The sequence below is a fragment of the Carya illinoinensis genome, chromosome 14, assembly GCF_018687715.1.
Source record: "Carya illinoinensis cultivar Pawnee chromosome 14, C.illinoinensisPawnee_v1, whole genome shotgun sequence".
NCBI lineage: Eukaryota > Viridiplantae > Streptophyta > Magnoliopsida > Fagales > Juglandaceae > Carya > Carya illinoinensis.
Window position 1 is genome coordinate 11,335,545 of NC_056765.1, and position 23,088 is coordinate 11,358,632.

The window sequence follows — 23,088 nt, forward strand, 5'->3', positions numbered from 1 at the left end:
TCACAAAGAGATGATAGCCCCCCAAGTATCGCTATAAAAGGTCATATGCTTGAAGGCTTAAGCGTATGTTCCACGACAATCGATTTAATCAGAAAAGCAAAGCTTCCCTAATGGCTTACACAATGTGTCTTAGTGTTCTTGATTCAATCCAAAATTGCAGACCCTCTACATTGTTCCCATCCAAACAAACAAGAGGGAAAGGTGACGATGCACCTGATCATCCTTTCCAAAGCATGGCTTCCGAAGAAAACTCAAATATTGACTCTATTAATATTGTTTGAAGATTTGCAAATTATCATCCTACCATTTGACATTATGATTACATCCAATCATTAAGAAGCAAATATGTGGTAAAGTGTGAGATTCTATTTTCTTATTGTTTGTCTCGGCAGTTTTTGTAATTATTGTCACTACAACAGAACGGACTTTTCCTGGCGATGAAAAATTGCTGGGAAATCTACAAAAATCCCTGCCATATTTATATACTAGCGATTTTATAGTCGTCGCTGAATTGTCGGTACTATTCAACCACTTCCTATATACTGCCACGATATCTAAAAATCGCTGTCTAATGTGCACTATTTAGTAGCGATTTTTCCATCGCTAGCATATAATATCAAAACGGTATTTTATTTCCCAGCGATTAAAACGTCGCTATTATATCATAGGACAGCGATTTCGACATCGCTAGTATATAAATTTCGAAACCGTGAAATTACTTGGTGGCGATAGAAAAGTCACTGTGAAATTATATCACAGCGATGTTGTAACTACCGGTAAATTCATTCTGATTCAGTACATTAATATACCGACGATGTAGAAATCGCTGTTAAATTATATAACATTTTCATCGCCGCCAAGTAATTTCACGGTTTTCTTATTAATTTACCGGCGATGAAAATATCGCTGTTATATTATATCCCAACGATTTTTTCATCACCGAGACATTAATTCCCTTTTTAAATTAATTTACCGGTGATGACAAAATCGTTGTCATATTATATAACAACGACTTCTACATCGCCGGAAAATTAATTTCCCTTTTTAAATTAATTTCCCGGCGATGACAAAATCGTTGGGATGTAATATAACAGTGACTTCCACATTGCCGGTAAATGAATTTCAAAACGGTAAAATTATGTTGTGGCGATGTGCAAGTCGCTGTTATATTACATCCCAATGATTTTGTCATCGTCGGGAAATTAATTTAAAAAGGGAAATTAATTTCCTGGCGATGACAAAATCACTGGGATGTAATATAACAGCGATTTTGTCATTGCTGGGATATATAATACCGTTGTGAAATTATATTCCAGCGATAGAAAAGTCGCTGGTAACATATCTTTCATGTTAGTATTATTTTAATCGATGCCATTACTTTTTGTATGAATTGTTTTTTAATGTATTAATGGCGATTGAAAAATCGTTGGAAAAACCTGTAAATTGAATTGTTGTTAACTCAGTATTCTTACTGGATCTCATTTTCACTATAAGACTCGATACAAATACTGGGTTACTATATTTTATCCCATTAATCTGAATGTACCTGATTGCCATTATCAACTAACCTTCCCTACATACACAAATATATCCATTCTGAACAATTCAATTGCATCAGTCAAAAGACCATTCAACCATACTTTCGCAAATATATAATTTCTTACTGGGTGCTGCACTATGGAAGTCATATCAAGTACAAGCTAAGCTAATTTTTATATAATATACAAAACATCACCATTACCTACTAATTTACTATACTCTATTATAATGGTAACCAAGGTCTACCAATTTTGGTTATCTCTATTACTGTGGGACTTTTCATTCACACTGGTACCCACAGTTCGACATATCACTTTTGATCAAGAAAGGTGGCGAACATGATGCGCGATGATTGTGTATTGATTGCATAGCTCATGATCAACCCAAGCTTGGCCATATCACTATTGTGAATATCAAACCACCCCTTTTTGTCTGATGCCTAATGTAAGAGTGAATAAAAAAACCATTATTAAAGCCATGCAAGTAATTTTACAATGACATCAATATAAAGCACTTTTTCTTTTTAAATGAAAGACAAACAAAAATACTATTAGCTACGGAAAAAAGATGTTCTGGAATTGAACATTTGAAGTTGACATTTAGAGATTTTTTCATTATAATTAGGAAGAGGTCCAAATTTAGTATGGGGAATTTGTTTCATTGCCTAAACATTTTTCCAATGGAAAATGTTTTTCTCCCAAATAATCAAACTTTGCCACACCCAAACATTTGGATGCAATAGGGAAATTTCTCCTACTAAAGGTTTTTTTTTTTTTTTTTTTTTAAATGCATTGGCAGTTTCTTTCACCTAACCTAGACAGTTTTTAGATGGAAAATGTCCACCATTATCCTAGGTGGTGTAGTCAATATTGGTTAGATCTCAGATAACAAAAAATCCAAGGCTATGCATTCAAGCCTTGTCAGTAGATAAAATGGTCAACAAGTAGAAATAGCAGTCTAAACTTTAGGCTAATTCTCATGTTGGCCAATATTGAACATAATGCATTATGGGTACTGCAGATAAAAATTTCCACCTCAACCAATGCCCTTTTAATGCCTATCTACATTGGGAGTCATGTGTGTGAATCACGTGAAACTATGTTTGTAATTTCGTATGATAATGTCACTTTCCAGGCAAGATAACCCTTTGGTTGTCTCATCTATATTACCACAAAACAATCCAGGCACACAAAATATTCAAATGAAGTTGCAGTCCGGACAACAAAGCTTTAAAAAAGGATTTGTCATTGAAAATAAATGGTCAAGTAGAGAGGAAAACTTTCACTATACCGGAAGAGTTTATATTTCAAATTTGACTTTTAAATGACATTTGAGTACCTTTTCCAGTTGCAGAGAACACTACACGCTAGCATCATCATTCTTCTCTTCCCCAACAAATTCATGCATTTGGGATCGCACCCTGACCCTTGATGAGTAAGAAATTCTTTTGGTTAAATATTGGATATTGAGCAAATATCCACTATTGCCTTGACTATCAAAGCTGCTTCCATCAACAATGTATTAATAGTTCTGAAAAAATAAGGTGCCTTTCATTAATATTCTAGGTATTCGATTTTCAGAAATAGCAGTAAAATCTCTGATATTGAATAGATTTTTTCCCAATCACAGAACATGGTATTAATGGTCTGGAAGCCAGCGGTGAAGGCTTTATATGTCATAGTCGGAAACTTAATATGCATGTTATTGGCACTCCGAAATGGACAGATTTCAGACCAACTGCTACTCAGTAGATTAAAAGTACATATGGCAATTTAACTGTGGCCTTTGTTAGCTTGGGTACAGGTTGTGAAAATAACATACCACTAGATGCTGAACTCTCTCTCAATGACCCTTTTCTTTTATTGTCTCCTTAACTCTTCTTTAAGAATGAACATGGCTTAAGTATATCCTCTTATTAATATACTTTGTTTACTTATAACCTAAGATCTTCTTCCATAACTCTTTCAACCACCTCACACCACATAAAACCCATGACATGTATAGATAACCTCATTAACCATGACTTTTCAGGTAATGGAGTGCAAGAAAATATCATTTATTACTATTGATAGTGAAAACACCTAATAATTCATGCATACCACAGAAGCTATGCATGTACAACAAGGTAATGATTAAAATAAGGGAGAAAAAAGCATATGTCAACTTTTAAGTACCTACTAGACAAGTGGTAGCGGTATATCAATTTATGACTCACCTTAATTTGAGCCATTTGATAACTTGAACAGAGGAATCCAAGATAACCAAAATTTGCCTAGCTGTGCATATGCCTGTATGAAATACAGCAGTTGCGCAACACACCTGTGTCGATACTAAAAAGCATGGTGTAAGATGCAAACTGAGTTTTATGACTTGAAATGCAGGGGAAACACTATACCAGATGAGTAACCTGGTCATGGTTTCCAAGCTGCAGCAGCAATGATGTGGGTCATCATCATCTTACTTGAACCACATCTAAAACGTGAGGGGGTGGATAAATATATGTCCTCGTTCGGTGAACCTAAATTGAGTTCATGCATAATTAATAAACTGCACATTAAACACTGAGAGGGCCAACCATAGTCTTCTACCAGTAAATTAGATCACTATTTGAAGTAAAGTTAAGAATATAAATTAAACAAGAAGCTGAGCAGTATGGATACTAATGGTGTTAAAATTATTTTTTGGGTATTTGACAGAAGGGCTTTTATATCCACTTACCTTAACAGAGTTGCCCACAAGATTTGTAATAATCTGCCTGAACTTCCCTGGATCACCCATTAAAATTTCAGGAACTTTATCGGAAACAAACACTGCCAGCTTTTTAACATGATTATCAAAGTTTGAGGATTGTAGCATTCAACTTGGTAACAGAACCCATTGCAAGATGATCAGAATAAATAGTTTAAAAATTAGATGATCAGAACGAATAGCAGTTCATATTCACAACTACAAGCATTAAATGAAATGATGTAACACACGGAGAAAAATGATTATTCCCTTATACCATGTTATTGATGAACGAACGATGATGAATAAATTATTGTTGGGCTTACCTCAATTCCCTTGTGTCTAGACTTCTTAGAAAATAAAGGTATATATTGTCTAGAAGTTGGAATGAGGTCAAATGGGACTTCTTCCTGCTCTAACTTGCCAGCCTCAAGTTTTGCACGGTCTAGCACCTCATTGATTAACACTATTAATGCTCTTCCCACAGGCCTGCGCAGTTTGCCCAGTAATCCCTCTGAGTTGAGCTTAATTCTGTATCTAGAAGCAAAGGAAGCATTATAGGTGATTAATAAAGAGTAACAATCCCATCATTTGAAAGCTCTAAAGGAAAGATTAAAAATGTAACAATTTCCCATGAGAAGAAATTGTTAATGAGTTTGAACATACCATAAAAAATGCCATTCACATTGTTGTTCTAATTTCGTGAGAAACAGTAGCTATAAACTGTCAAGAGGACCACAAGTAATACTCATGTTAAAAGGCAGAAGCTTGGAAATTTACTTATAGTATGCTTTATAAGAACATCGATTATATTACCTGGGATTTTGCAACATTTACTTATAGTATGCTTTTGCTCTCATGAGAAAGAGACATATCACCATCTTGATATGTCTGACCATACATGATTAGGGGATTGGAGGAGTTTGTGACATCATACACATTCACTAAAATTGCCTGATTTCCAACAAGTTGACCAAGTAAATTTTCCTCAATTTGCTCAACGTCAAAGGCTCCACCAACATTTCTGTAAAACAGACATGTCATGGCCTTGCAAGTGTAACACTCACCCCCAACATTAAGCTGGGAAATTGATAGCCAAAGCTTTAAACTCATAGTCAAACTTGAAACCCAACCCGTGCTCCAAAGACCTTGATTCCTCATATGATTGTGGTAAGAGTGCATTAGGAAAAGATGACCGCAACAGATCGAGTGCATTAGGAAAAGATGACCGCAACAGATCAAGGAGCATGTCAAATGACTTAATTGACCATCCACCGATTGATTTGATGTGTAATAACTTGACAATGAATGACAACTTTGTAAATTTTGTACACCCGTCGAAAAGAGGACGTCGAGCATCCTCCAGTAGTTTGTCAAAAGTAGTTGCTGGTGAATCTTCAGGTATTGGCGGCCTATTTGGCGCAGCAGTGTTTTCTTGGGGCTCATCAACAAAGGTGCCTGCCTGTACATCATCCAACATATGCTGCATGTCATCGATATAATCATCTTCTGGTATAAACTCGTCACCAACATCATCGTCACTGACATCCAATGTTGTCTCCTCCTCCCCATGAAATATCTACTGGGTGTAGTTTGGATTGATCCCTTTAATAAACAAATGAGATTCAACCTCAAATATAGGAAGCCACAGATTGTTAAGATATGTATGGCATGGACACCGAATGCGATCCGATCTACTTGCATGGTTTTGTACTTGTGTGAGAAATTTTTTAACGCCTTCGGCATATGCAGGTGATAAAAGTCTATTGGGCTCATTCATCCAACTTCTGTCCATCTAAAAAAATAATAAATGTGGGAAAGAGAGTTAGATAAACAGAGACCATCAACGTAGGTAGTTGATGAGTCGACATTTGGAATTTGATCATAAAATGTTCCATAATATATATGGTCGATGGAATGAATGGTTGGACAAAATGTAGGATTAGAATATTTAATTTAATGTCACAAGAGGTCTCAACATGCCAGTTGTTGCTATAAACTATATAATTCATCCTTATAGGACTTGCAAGTGTATGCATTTTGAGTTCAGTATATACAAGAAAGAAAGGCATGTTACAAAATTATTTCAGGTTTGAGTCCACTATTTTGTGTCATTAACTAACGATCTCAAGCTTCTAGTCATGTACGGTTCAAGGATAATTGGTTGTGTAACCAAAACACTCACAGATGAAGGTTTTAAAAAATGATGGACAATTAACTATCTAAATGGGTCTTTGATTAGGACATTATGTCAGTGTTTATTGGAGAAATCCCGGTATCGTATCATATATTTCTTGGGAATTAAGGTGATCTATTTCTTGGGAATTTTCTTTTCCAACTTGTGCCTTTTCTATGCAAGGATTATCTGGTATCTTGAAGAGAAACCGTTGGAAAAGAAGATCAAGGCATAAAGTTTATGCAGTTGGTCCCAATACATCGATATTGGGTGATCCCTGTGGTCAATAAAGTTGTGTATAAGTTTGTAATTTCGGTTTTAACCCAAAAATTACTTTGGGTTATAAATTCACAACCTATGTGCATAGGCTGTTAGAATTCCATGTTTTCTCAGTTTTTGGGCAAAAAACAAGCATCATTTGTACACTGGCAGTCAAAATACCGTCAGAATATAAGTACTTTGGGTTATCTCCATGTCAATGGACAGAAATAATGAAGCCAATGAAAAGTTTATATTAATCATCTGATGCAACTACATGTCCACCACCCTCACTCTCATTAAACACCTATTAATATATATGAATGTGTGCAGGTGTCTATATATTTAATATGTATATATATTGTCATACATATAGTTGGGAACTCACTATAAACTATCAAAAGTAATGAGTAGTCATGTGAAACTATCAAAGTGAAAGAGAAGCTAGAACAATTAGCGACTACATTGAAATAGAGTTGTTGTATCTAGAGAAAGCATACAATAAAAGATCAGACAACGTATCCATCTTTCAAAAAATTTCTAAACTTTCAGCAAGGTGGAATTTATTGGACAAAACCATAAAACATCCATCTAAGTTACAGATTTATTGAAAGAAATAAAAAAAAGGTAGAGATTTGCAGCATAGTATGCATTTGTTACCTTCAATACGCAACAGAGTAAGGGACTCACCCCTGGCTATTCCTGGCTCACCAATTCTTCTCAAAGGCTCAGTCAACCCTTAGTTTAAATCAATACTGCACTCGATGGTCCAGCATACACACTGCACACGAAAATATTCACAATTTTCAGTATAAATAGAGCAAGCAGAATTAACACAAACAAAATAGCATGCTAATAAATTCATTCAGTAAATTATAGGAGTTATGAGTTTAATCACAATTCAAACTAGATAAACCAACTAGGGGATATCAACTACAAAGCACTTTCCTTAACTCTACTTCAGTATCGGGAAAATCTTTAACAATACGCAACCTCAACCCATTTAACTTCTCCCCATACAATCAGCAGTAGGGCAAAACTTTAAAACTCGTTTATCATTTCAAGCATGGTAAAAGAATCCATGAACATGACTAATAGCATGTTAGCTATCTAGTAAAGGAATTCGGTGTTATACAATTCATGCATTATGAGGAACGTGGTTTAAGAATGAAATAATGATTGGAATTTACTTAGAAATGGAAGGGAATAAGTTTGTGTCATTGTAATCTTGAATTACCTCACACAAACCACAGATGTGTGAAGTTTTTTGGTAACTTGTTGGATACTAGGCTAATGAGGAGCTGTAGCTTAGAGGATGGCTGGTTTTTGTCCCTTGAACAAAAATGCTTTCATACTATTATCACAACTCGGGGTTGAGCAAAAAAAGGATGAAATGGACTGGGTGAAACCGAAAAACAAAGTGGAATTGCTTGATGCTTCCTTTCCAAGACGAGATCTCAGCAAACCAGAAAATACAAGGGGTTCCATTACAAAAGACCAAGTCCAACAACAAGTCAATAAAATAGGGAAAGGGAACAAAGTACAACAGAAAATACAGGACTGAAAAAAGGTGCCAACTGCAAAATATCACAGAACAAATGAAGGCATGCGAGGGTCAAATGAAGATAGAGTACATAAAAAGTCTGTTAATTTTTATCTAACTACAAGTATTCAGTCCATTTAAGTGTCACTTCTTCCATAACTTTCTTTCAATTGTACCTTTTCTAATCACAAGAACACAGGTTGTGAAGAAATCAAATGTTATTTGAATGGTTTCTACCATTTGATTGATCAACAGGTTGAACGATGTAGTTTTTATCATTTGTATATGTGAAGAGAAATACTTCCTGGATCTATCTGGTTAATATTTTCAACTTAATATCATGTGGCTATACCTAGATGATATCACACCTACACAATCGCTGGCCAATAAAGGGTGCATTTTGCGCAAAAGACAAGATCATATTATGACTCAAAGGGAGAAAATAGGTTAAACAAGAAAAGTACCAATTTATAATAAAAATTTGCATTGCAGATATAAAGGTGGAGTGATAGTGAAAAACCATGCCCAAAGCGAGCCCTATGTCGAGAAAAAAACTTGAAAGTCATTGAAGAAATTGTAGATGACCCAAGATGCAAAGTCAAAGTTTTAGCTATACCCACAATATATAAACCTTTGGGTTTTTTATAAGTCATAATGTTAATGAAGACAAAGGCATAAGCCATGTTATAATAACAGGATGTATACTGGAAGGATAAACCTACAACTTCCAGAAAACAAATAACTAAAAAAACCCAGAAAACTAAAATAGGAAAATTATCCTTCCATTACATAAGATTTCACTCAATTCTGTTCAGGCAGGAAATTCCAGCTTAAGAGCAGGTCATCCACACCACAGATCACTGTTGGAAAGAGAATTCTCTTTCCATCTCCCACCTTCAATCTAAAATTATACCATAAAAAATCCCATCCTTTTCTAATAAAGTTCCACAAACTCACCCATTATGCTCCACTAGAAGCTTTAGAACACCAACCTCCCCACAAACTTCCATACTTCACATCAATAACATTTTTCCAAAGGGCTTCAATCTCCAAATCATATCTACAAATCCATTACCCAAGTAAAGCTTGATAAAAGACCTAGTGGTATTATTAATCCCCAAATGACCACTTTCCAATGGTTGACAAACTTTCTACCAACTGAGCAAGTGGCACTTTTCTCCCTCACCTACATTGCCCCATAAGAAATGAAGAAATAAACTCTCAATTCTCTTTCAACCCTTGCAGGAAGGTGGAAAAAGAATGCCGAAAATATTGTGGGCAGGTTAGACAAATAACTTGTATGTAACCAGCAACCCATGACACTTAGTTGGAATGGCAGTCACATTCTATGATGTCAACTCACCCTTTAGCCTGAAGAAACTTGACGATTACCTCCCTACTCGTAGTTACATTACAGGCTATCAAGCTTCCAAGGACTTTACTTACTGAATATGGAGCTATTTTGAAGGCTCCATCAGCTAAATACATTAATGTGTCTCAATGGTTCTTGAACATTGATGCACTCTTGAGGATCTCTGGTGTTTCTGGAGAAGGATGTGGTGTCACTGTTGAGGGATCTGCTCCCATCACATGGGAGGCAATTGCAACCCCTCCATTGCAAAAGACCCTAAGGCCTCAGCTGCAGAAGATGATGAGGGTGATGATGATGCATTTTTGGTGAGAAGACTGAAGAGGAGAATAAGGCTGTTGAAGAACGTTTGGCTGCCATTAAGGCATCCGAAAAAAAGAAAGAGTCTGGCAAGTCCTCCGTTCTTTTCAATGTGAAGCCATGGGATGATGAAACTAACATAAAAAAACTTGAAGAAGCAGTAAGAAGTGTTCAGATGGAAGGGCTATTTTGCAGAGCATCTAAACTGGTCCTGGTTGGGTATGGCATCAAGAAATTGCATATAATGCTTAAGATTGTGGATGAATTGGTATATGTTGATACTGTCATTGAGGAATGTCTATTATGATGGCATATAATTTATGTTATTGCACTCTGGTGATTGTTCTGGCTATCATTTCTGTTTGCTACCAGGATTTTTTTGCTTGGAAACTATCCTATTATTTGACATGAGATAAGTTATAGTGTAGATGCTTTTATTGGAGTAAAAACTAATTCCTAATTGTCTTTGTGAAGGTGACGCCAGAGAATGTTCGCAAACTTAACCTTCCCCCAGAATGTGTTAACAAAACTCGATCTGCTGAAACATTTGTTAAATCCAATTTACAAAAGGTTAGTTTTTTAAAACTCTATTATATATATAAACATTATGGTAGACATGAGTGAATGATTGAATTTAATTAGTTTGTATACAATTTTATGTCCATTGTAATGATATAATGAGAATGCACAATGATAATATCTCAGGGAATACTTCCTGAAATTCTTGAAGAACTGATTACAGCTCGTAAGAGAGCAAAGGCAGATTTGAAGGTAATTACCTTTTACTTGTGTTTTACCTGCCATTATATAAACATTAGCATGCATTGCGATCAAGCTGTTTTCTTGGTGTTCTGTGCATGTAAATGATGTCCTCTCCACTTTTATTATAGGAAGCAAAAGATCCACTTGAGAAGGTTGTGCTAGATGGTCGACAGCTAGCCTTGAAGGTGAGCTTTGCATTTTTTATTTATTGAAGTGTTGCGCCCTAAAGCCGCCCAGAAATCACACCCACAATAGATAGAGACAATATTTAAGTAGTTCGGCAATTTGCCTACGTCCACTGAGCGGAAACACTATATTCAAAACAACTCTATCTCAAATGGCACACTACACACACTCTCTTGCTTCTCTCTCTCAATGGGATGAATTTCCCTTCATATGACCTCTCCTATTTATAGGAGAAGCTCAACCCTTCTCCCTCCACATATGTGCTGGAATGCACAAGCTAGACACTCAATTAAAGCACTTAGTGAGGAATATCATCATGTGAATTGGACACCACCAACACATGGGCACACATAGTGGATGGCACACATGGGGTGGGTGGATGGCACACATGGGGTGGTCCCTCAACAATCACCCCCTCCACCCAAGTGTGCCACATTAGGATACTGCATTTTGTATCCTTCCAATGATTTCATCCCTTTATCGAAATGTTCGCTTGCCATGAGAGATCTCCGCTACCAAATGCGCCCTAAGGCGCCAATGCACCCGTGGCTGCTCAGCAGTATGAGATATTAATCAAGTCCAAACAGTGTTGGAACTTGATCCCGGTGACGACCTTTGTCAACATATCTGCTGGATTATCTTCAGTGCCAATCTTCTGAAGTAGAATGTCCCCTTCTTCCAATATCTCACGTACGAAGTGGAAACGGACATCTATATGCTTTGTTCGAGAGTGATATACTTGATTCTTGGCCAGATGAATTGCACTCTGACTGTCACAGTAAACGGTAACCTCTTGCTGCTTAAAGCCCAAGTCTGTTACCAATCCCTGTAACCAAATGGCTTCTTTCACGGCTTCTGTTACAGCCATGTATTCAGCCTCAGTTGATGATAGTGCAATTGTCGACTGCAAAGTTGATCGCCAACTAACTGGTCCTCCAGCCATAGTGAACACATATCCAGTTGTCGATCGGCGTTTGTCAAGATCACCTGCATAGTCTGAGTCAACATACCCAGTTACTAGACTATCTTCACTCTTCTCGAACTTCAAACCAATATCTACGGTTCCTAAAATGTACCGTAGAATCCACTTAGCCGCATGCCAATGAGTCTTTCCAGGATTATGCATATAGCGGCTAATTAAGCTAACGGCCTGGGAGATATCAGGTCGTGTACACACCATGGCATACATTAAGCTTCCTACAACACTTGCATATGGGACATTTCTCATGTAGTCCCGCTCTTCATCAGTTTTAGGAGACTGCAATGCACTGAGCTTGAAATATGGGGCCATTGGAGTACTCACCGGCTTCGTCTTTGAGTCGATGTTGAAGCGTTGCAGTATTCTCTTCAGATACTGCTTCTGAGTAAGGTGAACTATACCTTTCACCCTATCTCTGCTGATCTCCATCCCCAGTATTCTTCGAGCTTCTCCCAGATCTTTCATGTCAAACTCACGACTTAACTGAGTTTTTAAGCGATCTATCTCCCCCTTGCTTTTGCATGCAATTAACATATCATCTACATATAAAAGCAAATAAATGAAAGATCCATCTGCAAGTTTTCTGAAATATACACAATGATCGTATTGGCAACGAGTGTATTTCAGATCCATCATAAAGCGGTCAAACCGCTTATACCATTGCCGAGGTGACTGCTTCAAGCCATAGAGAGACTTCTTCAGACTGCATACCCAGTTTTCTTTGCCAGCTTCTTTGAATCCTTCTGGTTGAGACAGATAAATCTCCTCTTCCAGATCACCATGCAAGAAAGCTGTCTTTACATCAAGCTGTGCTAACTCCAGATCATATTGTGCAACCAAAGCTAGCAATATCCGAATGGATGAATGCTTCACAACAGGAGAGAATACTTCACTGTAGTCAATTCCCTCTGTCTGGGCGTAGCCCTTGGCTACCAACCTAGCTTTGTATCGCACTCCATTCTTAGCAGCTTGATCATCTTTCTGATTGAAGATCCACTTACAGCCAATTGTCTTCTTTCCTTTTGGAAGCGACACAAGCTCCCAAGTCTGGTTCTGGTGAAGAGACTGCATCTCTTCATTCATTGCCTTTGTCCATTCAACTTGTTCACTGGACTGTATGGCTTCCCTGTAAGTGGTTGGGATCTCACCCCCTTCAGCTGGTAATGCATATGTCACATAGTCTGCATAACGTGACGGTACACATTTCTCTCTTCTCGGTCTGTTGGTTGCTATTGATTCAGGTTGTATTGGAGGTACTGTGACTGGACTATCAACCTCATCTTGTCCGTGCTCTCCATTTGTTTCTCCTGAATCCTTTCGAGTGAAAAACTCCACCTTTTGCGAATCACCAGGTGTTTCACTATCATGGCTGCATTCACGGGAATCTCTATGCTTATGTGACTTAAGCATCTCAGATTCGTTGAAGGTAACATCTCTACTGATGATCACCTTTTTAGACTCTATGCACCAGAGTCTATACCCTTTTACACCAGTACTAAAGCCCAAGAATTTTGCTTTCTTGGCTCTAGGATCAAGCTTACTCTCTTTAGCATGATAGTAAGCAGGACATCCGAAAACGTGTAAAGAGTTATAATCAGTAGCATGTGTACCTCTCCACATTTCAGTGGGTGTCTTCCCGTCATTGGCAGATGCGGGTAGTCGGTTGATGAGGTGGCAGGCATATGTCACAGCTTCAGCCCAAAATTGTTTACTGAATCCAGCATCCAGCAACATACATCGTACTTTCTCTAGTAAAGTACGATTCATTCGTTCTGCCACACCATTCTGCTGCGGTGTACCTCGTACTGTGAAGTGTCTTACAATTCCCTCTCTCCGGCATACTTCCATGAAGGGATCTAAAGTGTATTCACCTCCATTATCAGATCTGAGCCGCTTGATCTTTCTGCCGGTCTGAGTCTCAACCATTTTCTTCCAATCAAGGAAGATTTGCAGCACTTCATCTTTATTCTTCATCGTATATACCCACACACGACGAGAATAATCATCTACAAAAGTTACAAACCAATGTTTACCTCCCAAAGATGCATTTTGGGTAGGTCCCCAAACATCGGAGTGCACATAGTCAAGTATTCCCTGTGTATTGTGTACTGCGGTTCCAAACTTGATCCGCCTCTGCTTCCCCAATACACAGTGCTCACAGAAAGACAGTTTACCAGTCTTGGCACCTTTGAGTAAGCCTTGCTTCACCAGTGTTTGCAAAGCTTTTTCTCCTGCGTGTCCCATACGCATATGCCACAGACTGGAGGTGTCATTATCAGTCTCATCTAGCTTCTCACAGCCTGTGGAAGCTCTTCCAGCAACAGTACTTCCTTGCAAGAAGTACAAGTTTCCTCGCCTCAAACCTTTCATAGCCACCTGAACTCCCATTAGTACTTTGAGAGTTCCGTCTTCAATGGTGATTCTGAATCCCTTTGAATCCAGAGCTCCCAGTGAGATGAGATTCTTCCGCAAGTCCGGAATGTACCGAACTTCTGTCAGAGTCTTGACGCTACCATCGTGCAGCTTTAGCCGAATGCTACCTATTCCCTGAGTCTTACAGGCACTGTCATTGCCCATAAGTACTGTTCCACCTTCAATCTTTTTGAAGTCAGTAAACCAGTCCCGATTGGGACACATGTGATAGGTACATCCGGAATCCATAATCCATTCATCGGAATGACAAATGGATGATGAACTTATCAAGGAAAAATCTGAATCATCATCTCTGTCCACGACATTGGCTGTGGTGGGTTGATTCTGCTGTTGTCCCTTCAGCTTGGGACAATCCTTCTTCCAGTGTCCTTTGTTGTAACAAAAGGAACACTCGTCTCTGGCGAGATTTCTTCCAACTGATGGACCACGTGATGTGGCTCGGGTTTTCGATTGAAAACCTTTCTTCTTTCCGGGATACCTTGACTGTGGTCTCCCTCTTGCTGTTAGCGCTTCACTTGATGTATCTTGTTGTACCTGTTTATCTTTTCTCCGGTACTCATTGCTAATTAAAGAGCTAGATACATCTTCAAAACTAATCTTTTCCTTCCCATACAATAGAGTAGTAATCAAATGCTCATATGTATCAGGCAAGGAATTTAGCAAAAGTAAAGCTTTATCTTCATCTTCGATTTTAACATCTAAATTTAACAAATCAGCAAGAATTTGGTTGTAACTATTTAGATGTTCAGTCATTGAAATACCTTCACGAAATTGGAATCTGAAGAGCTTCTTCTTCAAGTGCAAACGGCTCTCAATGCTCTTCTTCATGAACTTATCCTCCAATTTCTGCCAAAGTACCCTAGCATCTGTCTCTCTCATGACAAAATACTTTTGTTCTTTGGTAAGACATAACCGGATTGTACTATAAGCTTGAGTATTAAGCTTCTTCCAACCCTGATCAGTCATATCGTCTGGCTTTCCTTCCAACGCAATATCCAACTCTTGTTGGATCAAAACGTCCATGACTTCACACTGCCACATGCCGAAGTTGCTTGTTCCATCGAACTTCTCAACTTCAAACTTGGCATTTGACACGGTGGACCAACGTCCAGAGCTACTAGCATTTTCAGAGCCCCTATCTCTTCCAGATCTTTCCATTTGAATTTAGAAACTTTAGACACAAAATTTCAAAATTCTAACCGTACGGATGAGTCCGGAATGATCCAAATAGTTGGAAAGCACTATTTGATCGTTGAAATCGGACTCCGGATGGCTTAGATCAAGCCCAAAATGGATCTGAAAAACGGACGGTTCTGATCTGTCTGGCGCGTGAGATGCACGCTCCAACTTCTAGAGGCGCGTGCGGGCTCCTCCGGTGTTCGTTTTCGATGCCGTTTGCGGCAACGGATCCGTCTTGACGAGAGGAACGTTGTGGTGTGATCAAAAGTTGATTCCGATCAACTGCAATTTTCTGGGTAGCACGAACCGAAGCTCTGATGAATTTTTACGGTAGAAATGAATAGTACCACACTAAGTCAGTTCCCAGGAAAGATTGGAGGGTCACAATGGACACGCTTAAAATTTTCAATCTCCTAGACAGAACCTCCTTAGACTGTACGTATCCACACTACCACAAAAATCCACCCCCTAAAAAAAAAAAAAGAGCCTAATTGGCTCTGATACCAATTGCTACGCCCTAAAGCCGCCCAGAAATCACACCCACAATAGATAGAGACAATATTTAAGTGGTTCGGCAATTTGCCTACGTCCACTGAGCGGAAACACTATATTCAAAACAACTCTATCTCAAATGGCACACTACACACACTCTCTTGCTTCTCTCTCTCAATGGGATGAATTTCCCTTCATATGACCTCTCCTATTTATAGGAGAAGCTCAACCCTTCTCCCTCCACATATGTGCTGGAATGCACAAGCTAGACACTCAATTAAAGCACTTAGTGAGGAATATCATCATGTGAATTGGACACCACCAACACATGGGCACACATAGTGGATGGCACACATGGGGTGGGTGGATGGCACACATGGGGTGGTCCCTCAACATGAAGTTCTGTGGTAGTTTCGTGTGCTCACCATTCAGGAATAGTCAGTTACCATGCATTTTAAGTTTTCTGATGTCTTCGCTTTGTTTTCAGATAAGTGCAAATTCTGTATATGGATTCACTGGAGCTATTGTCGGTCAGTTACCTTGCTTAGAGATATCTTCAAGTGTTACAAGCTATGGTACAGTTAAAATCTGGTTAATCTCTGCATGAGCTAAAATGCTAATAATTTTGAGTTCTAATTGTTTGCATGGTTTGGCTGCTATGTAAAGGTCGACAAATGATTGAGCGCACCAAAAAACTTGTCGAAGATAAATTTACAATGCTTGGGGGCTACGAACACAACGTTGAGGTATTTTGTGTAGACTTTTCTTTTCTAATGGTGAATAATACTCCAATCAAGGGCTATGCATGGTATGTCTGTCGTTGACGTAGCTTGGATTCCAGGTGTCTTATATGTGTGTTAATTCACTTTTTTCCTGGGGATGATAATTCACAAAAAGTTTATACCTTTCTAGGAGATGTTCTAAGATTACATGAATAATCCATTCTCGTTATTTTATGGAGAATTAGTATGAGATAGTAAAGAAATATTGAAGTAGAATGGTTCTGGTGGCATTATGGTTTGGGATTGATGAAAACGATTGTCTTATTTTTTTAGAAGTACTATTCTATGGAGAATCAATATGAGGATGTGGAACCCATATGAGCTTAAAGAAATTTTTGGTCTTTCTTAGGCTTTATTGCTGCTTTCTATTCACTCTTGAGTGATTTTAGGGTGCCTTGTCCTGTTTTTGAGTACATATGCACAATGAGATGCAACTACTGCACATTGTATTTGCCTTCATTTTGGGAATTGAAGTTTTGCATTAGGAATGAATGATGCACGTCATTGTTCTCTCTATACATATATGGATGGAATTAGTAGTATGATTTTGTTAATGCCCATGGCCTTTCCATTTATCATTATTCTTGTTTTCTTTAATACCTTTGTCTCTTCAAACATGGATTGAATTAGTAATTGTATGGTATCAGGTTATATATGGGGACACAAATTCAGTTATGGTATAATTTGGGGTTGACACTGTGGAGGCTGCCATGAAGTTGGGGAGAGAAGCAGCTGGATATATTAATGGGACTTTCATTAAAGTAAAGAATTTATAAAAATTCCATTGTTCTTGATTCTTCTTTTATCTCACATAGCAGCTTTGCAATTGACGTCACACCAAGTCTTTGGCATCAGTTCAGAATATGATTCCAACAAGATATAAGAAAGAGTCTGCCTTGCTCAAACATTTCTCAAATCGCCTTTATCTTTGTGTGGAATCAAACATTTTCAATACAATATTTAAAATAAATCTCAACAAATCCTTATCAAGCTATAACAACTTAGTTGTTTGTGCAGGATCATTATAATTTGGCCAAATGCTATGACTCTTATGACTTTGACGAGAATAGTGCTCTAGCTGATTAATATTTACTTATCAATGCATATGTGGATATAGTGAATGGTACTATTCATTCACCTGGATGCAACTTCCATGTTGTTAATTTAGTTTATTGGATTTCTTTGAAAAGGGAAATTTTCAAAGCAAAGGAATTAATGCATTTATCCCATATATTTTAGTTACAAACTTCCAAAATTGCCCTAAAACGAGGGTTACATGGAATATTAGAAAAATGCTTTGACTTCTTTGGGATGGACATAATGTAAAGCAAACAATTTATTGTGGTACACATGGAGTAAAAAAACTTATGTGGTTCCAATTTTCTTGTATGCTTATTCTTATAATGGATTCTCTGTTTTTAGTTTCTTTGGTGTTTCAGTTCGTGAAGCCTATCAAACTGGAGTTTGAAAAGGTTTATTATCCATATCTCTTGATTAGCAAGAAGAGATATGCCGGTTTGCTATGGACAAATCCAGACAAGTTTGACAAAATGGACACTAAAGGTAATGTAAGAGTTCCTCAAGTTTGTGATTCTCTCCCTTTTTTTAATGTCAACTTTCAAGCTTCCCTTTTGTTACAGGTATTGAAACTGTTCGAAGAGACAATTGTTTGTTAGTCAAAATCCTTAAATGAGTGCCTACACCAAATTCTTATTGACCAGGACATTCCTGGGGCAGTCCAGTATGTGAAGAATATTAGTGCAGATCTTCTTATGAACCGCATGGATTTGTCACTATTGGTTATCACTAAGGTCGGAAAAATAAGAAGATCCATGAACTAGAGTAAACGTTTAGATGAAAAGAAGTGATTCATGTATTTGGGGTATTCATGTACTTGGGTGTTGGTGTACTAGGGAAGTTCATGTATTAGAATAAATGCTAGGTACTGAATCTACAAGCCTATAAATACCTATGTATGCATTAGCACAAAGTAAGCCACTTGAGAAGCAATCCACGGAGAAAAAATTTCCAAAACAGTCTCTCCTCTCTTCCAAAGAGAATAGAATATCTGTTTCACTCCTCCAACAGATACATGCTTGAAAATCTTAATAGTTTGATGAAAATCTTTACATTTTGATTGTTTCATTGCTCTGTTGGTTAAGAAGAATAAGTTTGTGTATACATACCGCAGTGCATTGGACATGTTAAATTACAAAATTAAAACTAAAAATGTAATTAATAAGCTATATATAAGTATGGATACTAATCTCCAGATTGAGCACATGGCAAGAAATCAATGTAAAAGATGCATGTATCTTCCACACCGACTTGCAAATATATAAAGAACTCATTGGATAAAGTTATGGTAAATTTTATTTTGGGCTAAGACCTATAGAAAATCCATGTGGAGTGTGAGCGGCACATTCTTGAGATTAAGCTTTAAAATTATTCATATTCAAGCAAGCATACGCATCAAGAAAATCAGAACAAAGACAATATTATAATCAGAACCATGCATTTTTCACAACTTGTCCTCCTATTTCTATTAACTTGGACAAGCACTTATTGATTGATTGTGTATCTTGAATACACTCTCTTGATCTATATGCTGCAACTCTATCTAGGAGGAAATTAGTTGGGGACTGATATATACTAACATAAGATGTAGTTGCTTACAAGAGCATGCAACTGTGTACAGAGTGCTTGCAACCACGCTAGTATGTATATATGTATATATATAGGCATATAAAATATTATGCCATTAAGATGCATGCATGGATTGCAATTGATCTTGAGCTAATTCCACACTACACTAAAAGAATGCTGTCTTAATTAAGTCTCAACTCTAGGATATGGTTGAGTTAATTAAGTCACTAAAATTAATTTAAAAAGAAAAAAAAAAACAAAAACCTTCACCAAACTGAAAATTATATGTAAACAACTCAAGTACGAATATGTCAATTTTTTGTTCACATTTTGCACAGACACAATTCATCACTACAACAAAATTGGTTTTCCCGGCGATGCAAAATCGTAGGGAAATCCACCAAAATCCCCACCATAGTGGGTTTTGATAAATATTACCATATTTATCAAAACCTAATAAATATAAGTAAGCTTATAAGAGAAATAGGTTTCAAGTCATAAAGATTAGCATGATGATATTTGAAAATAACAACTACTTTCAAGCAACCAAGTAGATAAAAATAATTATTAACAAGTGGGATTAATTTTTGCTACTATAATGTCATTCTTGGTAGGAATGACATGCATTAAAGACTGTATGGACAATGTTACCAACAACAGGTTTCAACTTTACCCAAAATTCTTTCCCTAAATCTAGCCCTAAGCCTAACCTCAATTGCACAAATTCTATGAATGGGACATTGACAGCACGAAATATATCTATTATCGACTACCAACTACCAAGATTTGAAATCAACCAATAAATCACAATATGCACAGCATCTGTTGTTCAGAAGATTTAAAAAAAAAAAAAAGCGAAACAAAACCAAAAGAACAAAAAACCAAAACTGAGATTAGTGCATGTCAATATACAATCCAAGTAACGCCGAACATGGTGCAATGTTCATGCATGTATGGAGAAAAAATTGAGTTCCAAACAGAGTTTATGAGAAGAAAAATACCTTGGACATGCATTCGCAGCACCAGAGCAAGTGGATTTTTGCCAATCGAGGGCTTAGAATTGACTGGCAAGCCTCGCACACAGGATGTTTGGGACAGCAAATTTAGGGGAATTTCTGGTAGCTCTAATGCACAATAGAGGGTGATTTTGGCAGCAATCGTCGTGTGTACATATGCATTCAACAGAATGTTTGGTTAATTTTTGGTAGCCGAAGTATATGGGTTTGCTGAACGATAGAGGCAATGCTTGGGTTTTGGAAGGAAATGATGAGCAACCTTCGAATGCCAAGAAAATGTCGTGGAGGCCAGATATGGAGCTTCGGGACATATTCGGAAATGGGGATTATTGGAACTAACTAAACTGTATGGATTGGCCGGAAGGGATTTCGGTTGCAAGTGAATGGAAATCGATGAAAAACACACGGAGAGTATAGAGGGTATTGTGAATAAGTCGCGGGGAGGGAAATAAAATGCAATTAAGTTTGGTGCTTGAGTTTAAATCAGACATATAGCAGCGAAATTTTTTGCCGCTAAAAGAAAAAAAATTGTTGGGATATTTTAAGTGACTTTCTTGCCAGCAAATATAATAAATACAGCAGCGATTAAGAAATCGCCGCTATAAGTGACATATTATGGCGATTTATTTAGCAGCGATTAAAAAATCGTTGGTAAAAGCCCAGATTCTTGTAGTGTGTTGGATTATATCAAAATTGGTTCAATTTGTAGAATGAATCATTCACACAAAAGATTGATAAGCTAAAGGAAGAAGTAGCAATGATGTTTCATAATGTAATGGAGCCACTCGAGTTTATTGATATCTTGCAAAGACTTGGAGTATCTTATCACTTTAAGGATGAAATAAGGAGGATATTGGAAAACAAACACAATGCTCATCATAGAGTTGATGTTTACAAGAAGCAAAGTTTATATGCCACGGCTGTTGATTTCGGATTGTTGAGACAACATGGATATGATGTACCTCAAGGTAAAAAACATACTAGTAATGCTTTAACAAAAATAAATAAATATTGGATTCATTATCCCTTGCTTATTTTTAACAATTCTTGAGTTGTGTTGATCGCAGAGACTTTCAAAAGTTTCATCAATGAAAATGGAGATTTCAAAGAATGTCTTTGTAATGATATCGAATGAATTCTAGCTTTGTATGAAGCCTCGTTCCACTTGAAACAAGGTGAAAGTATTTTGGAGGAAGCAAGAGATTTTGTGACCAAACATCTTAAAGAGTACGTGAATCAAAGCAAAGATCAATGTCTTTGTATGATGGTGAATCACACCCCTAGAGCTTCCACTGCATTGGAAAGTGACAAGGTTGGAAGCACTGTGGTTCATTTATACATATAGGAGTAAAGAAGATATGAACCCTACCGTGCTTGAGTTTGCATATCTGGATTTTAATATGGTACAAGCAGTCCACCAAGAAGATCTAAAAGAACTATCAAGGTAAAAACGCATGTTTATCCTCACTTGATATATATTAGATTAGAGAGGTGAGAAATTGCAATACATGCTATAGTTCTAAAACTAATATTATTTCCTTACCTCATACAAAAGGTGGTGGAGGAGTTCTGGCCTTGGAGATTTGAGCTTTGCAAGGGATAGGGTGGTGGAAAATTTTCTATGGGCAACGGAAGCATTATTTGAACCTCAATTTGGATATGAGAGGAGAATGACAGCAAGGCTCGGTATATTGGTGACAGTAATAGATGATGTCTATGATATCTACGACACTTTAAAAGAACTTGAGAGGTCTGTATTATTTGTAGCACACGTCCAATACTTTCAATATTGTTGCCTATCTTTGATGCAAATACTTACATGTAATTTTTTCATGTGGTCTAGATGGGATGTCAATGCTATGGAACAACTTCCATATTATCTGCAGATTTGTTTCCTTTCCATCTATAACACAAAACTTTTGACATTCTCAAGGAAAAGGGATGCAACATCATTTGGTACATGAAAAAGGCGGTAAGGCCTAAACTTTTTTTTACATCACTATTTACACTAGATCGAATTTATCATCTGTTATAACTCTTCTAATTTATTTATTCACCATAAATGTTTTAGTGGGCAGATCTATGTAGATCATATATGGTGGAGGTAAACTGGTTTTACAATGGATATACACCAGGCCTTCAAGAATACTTTGAATGTGGATGGATCACGCTAGGAATATCAAATATATTGGTGCATTGTTATTTTCTCGTTACAAATCCCATAACAGAGGAAGCCTTGGAATTATTGAAAGAATATCCCAAAATAATTCAATTATCAACATTCATTATTCGACTTGCAGATGATCTCGGAACATCTACAGTTAGTAAAACATACTATCCTAATTTTTTTAATCAAAAATATTTTGGATTGGTACTTCACATGAACATAGGATAACTTGTTTTTACATGTGTTTTCTAACCTAGGATGAGTTAAAGAGGGGGGATAATCCTAAATCCATCCAATGCTATATGAAAGATACCGATGCTACCAAGGAAGATGCTCGTCACTACATGAAGTCCTTGATTAGTGCAACATGGAAGACAATTAATGGACAACGCTTTGCAACTTCTCCATTCTCTAAAACATTGGGTATCCCAACTCTTGTGCCAGTATGGAGATGGTTTTGGCATTGAAGACCACGAGACTAAGGACAACGTCCAAGCTTTGTTTATTCATCCCATTCCTAAAGCAAAGAATTGA

General features: G+C 37.2%; 1 long non-coding RNA gene and 2 pseudogenes across 2 annotated transcripts; 2 read left to right on the plus strand and 1 right to left on the minus strand.

Moving 5' to 3' along the window:
* The first annotated feature begins 122 nt into the window (after positions 1–122).
* Positions 123–23,088, plus strand: LOC122293565 (annotated as a pseudogene).
* LOC122293932 lies at positions 1,641–5,470 on the minus strand. 2 transcript variants are annotated; one of them, XR_006237400.1, is made up of 8 exons: positions 5,083–5,470; positions 4,933–4,989; positions 4,593–4,803; positions 4,258–4,304; positions 3,947–4,057; positions 3,755–3,858; positions 2,878–3,069; positions 1,641–1,978 (listed from the first exon to the last, which is right to left on the minus strand). It is a non-coding gene; the product is annotated as an uncharacterized LOC122293932 (long non-coding RNA). The 2 variants fall into 2 exon arrangements; XR_006237399.1 differs by having other exon boundaries at positions 3,755–4,057.
* Positions 9,576–10,219, plus strand: LOC122294128 (annotated as a pseudogene).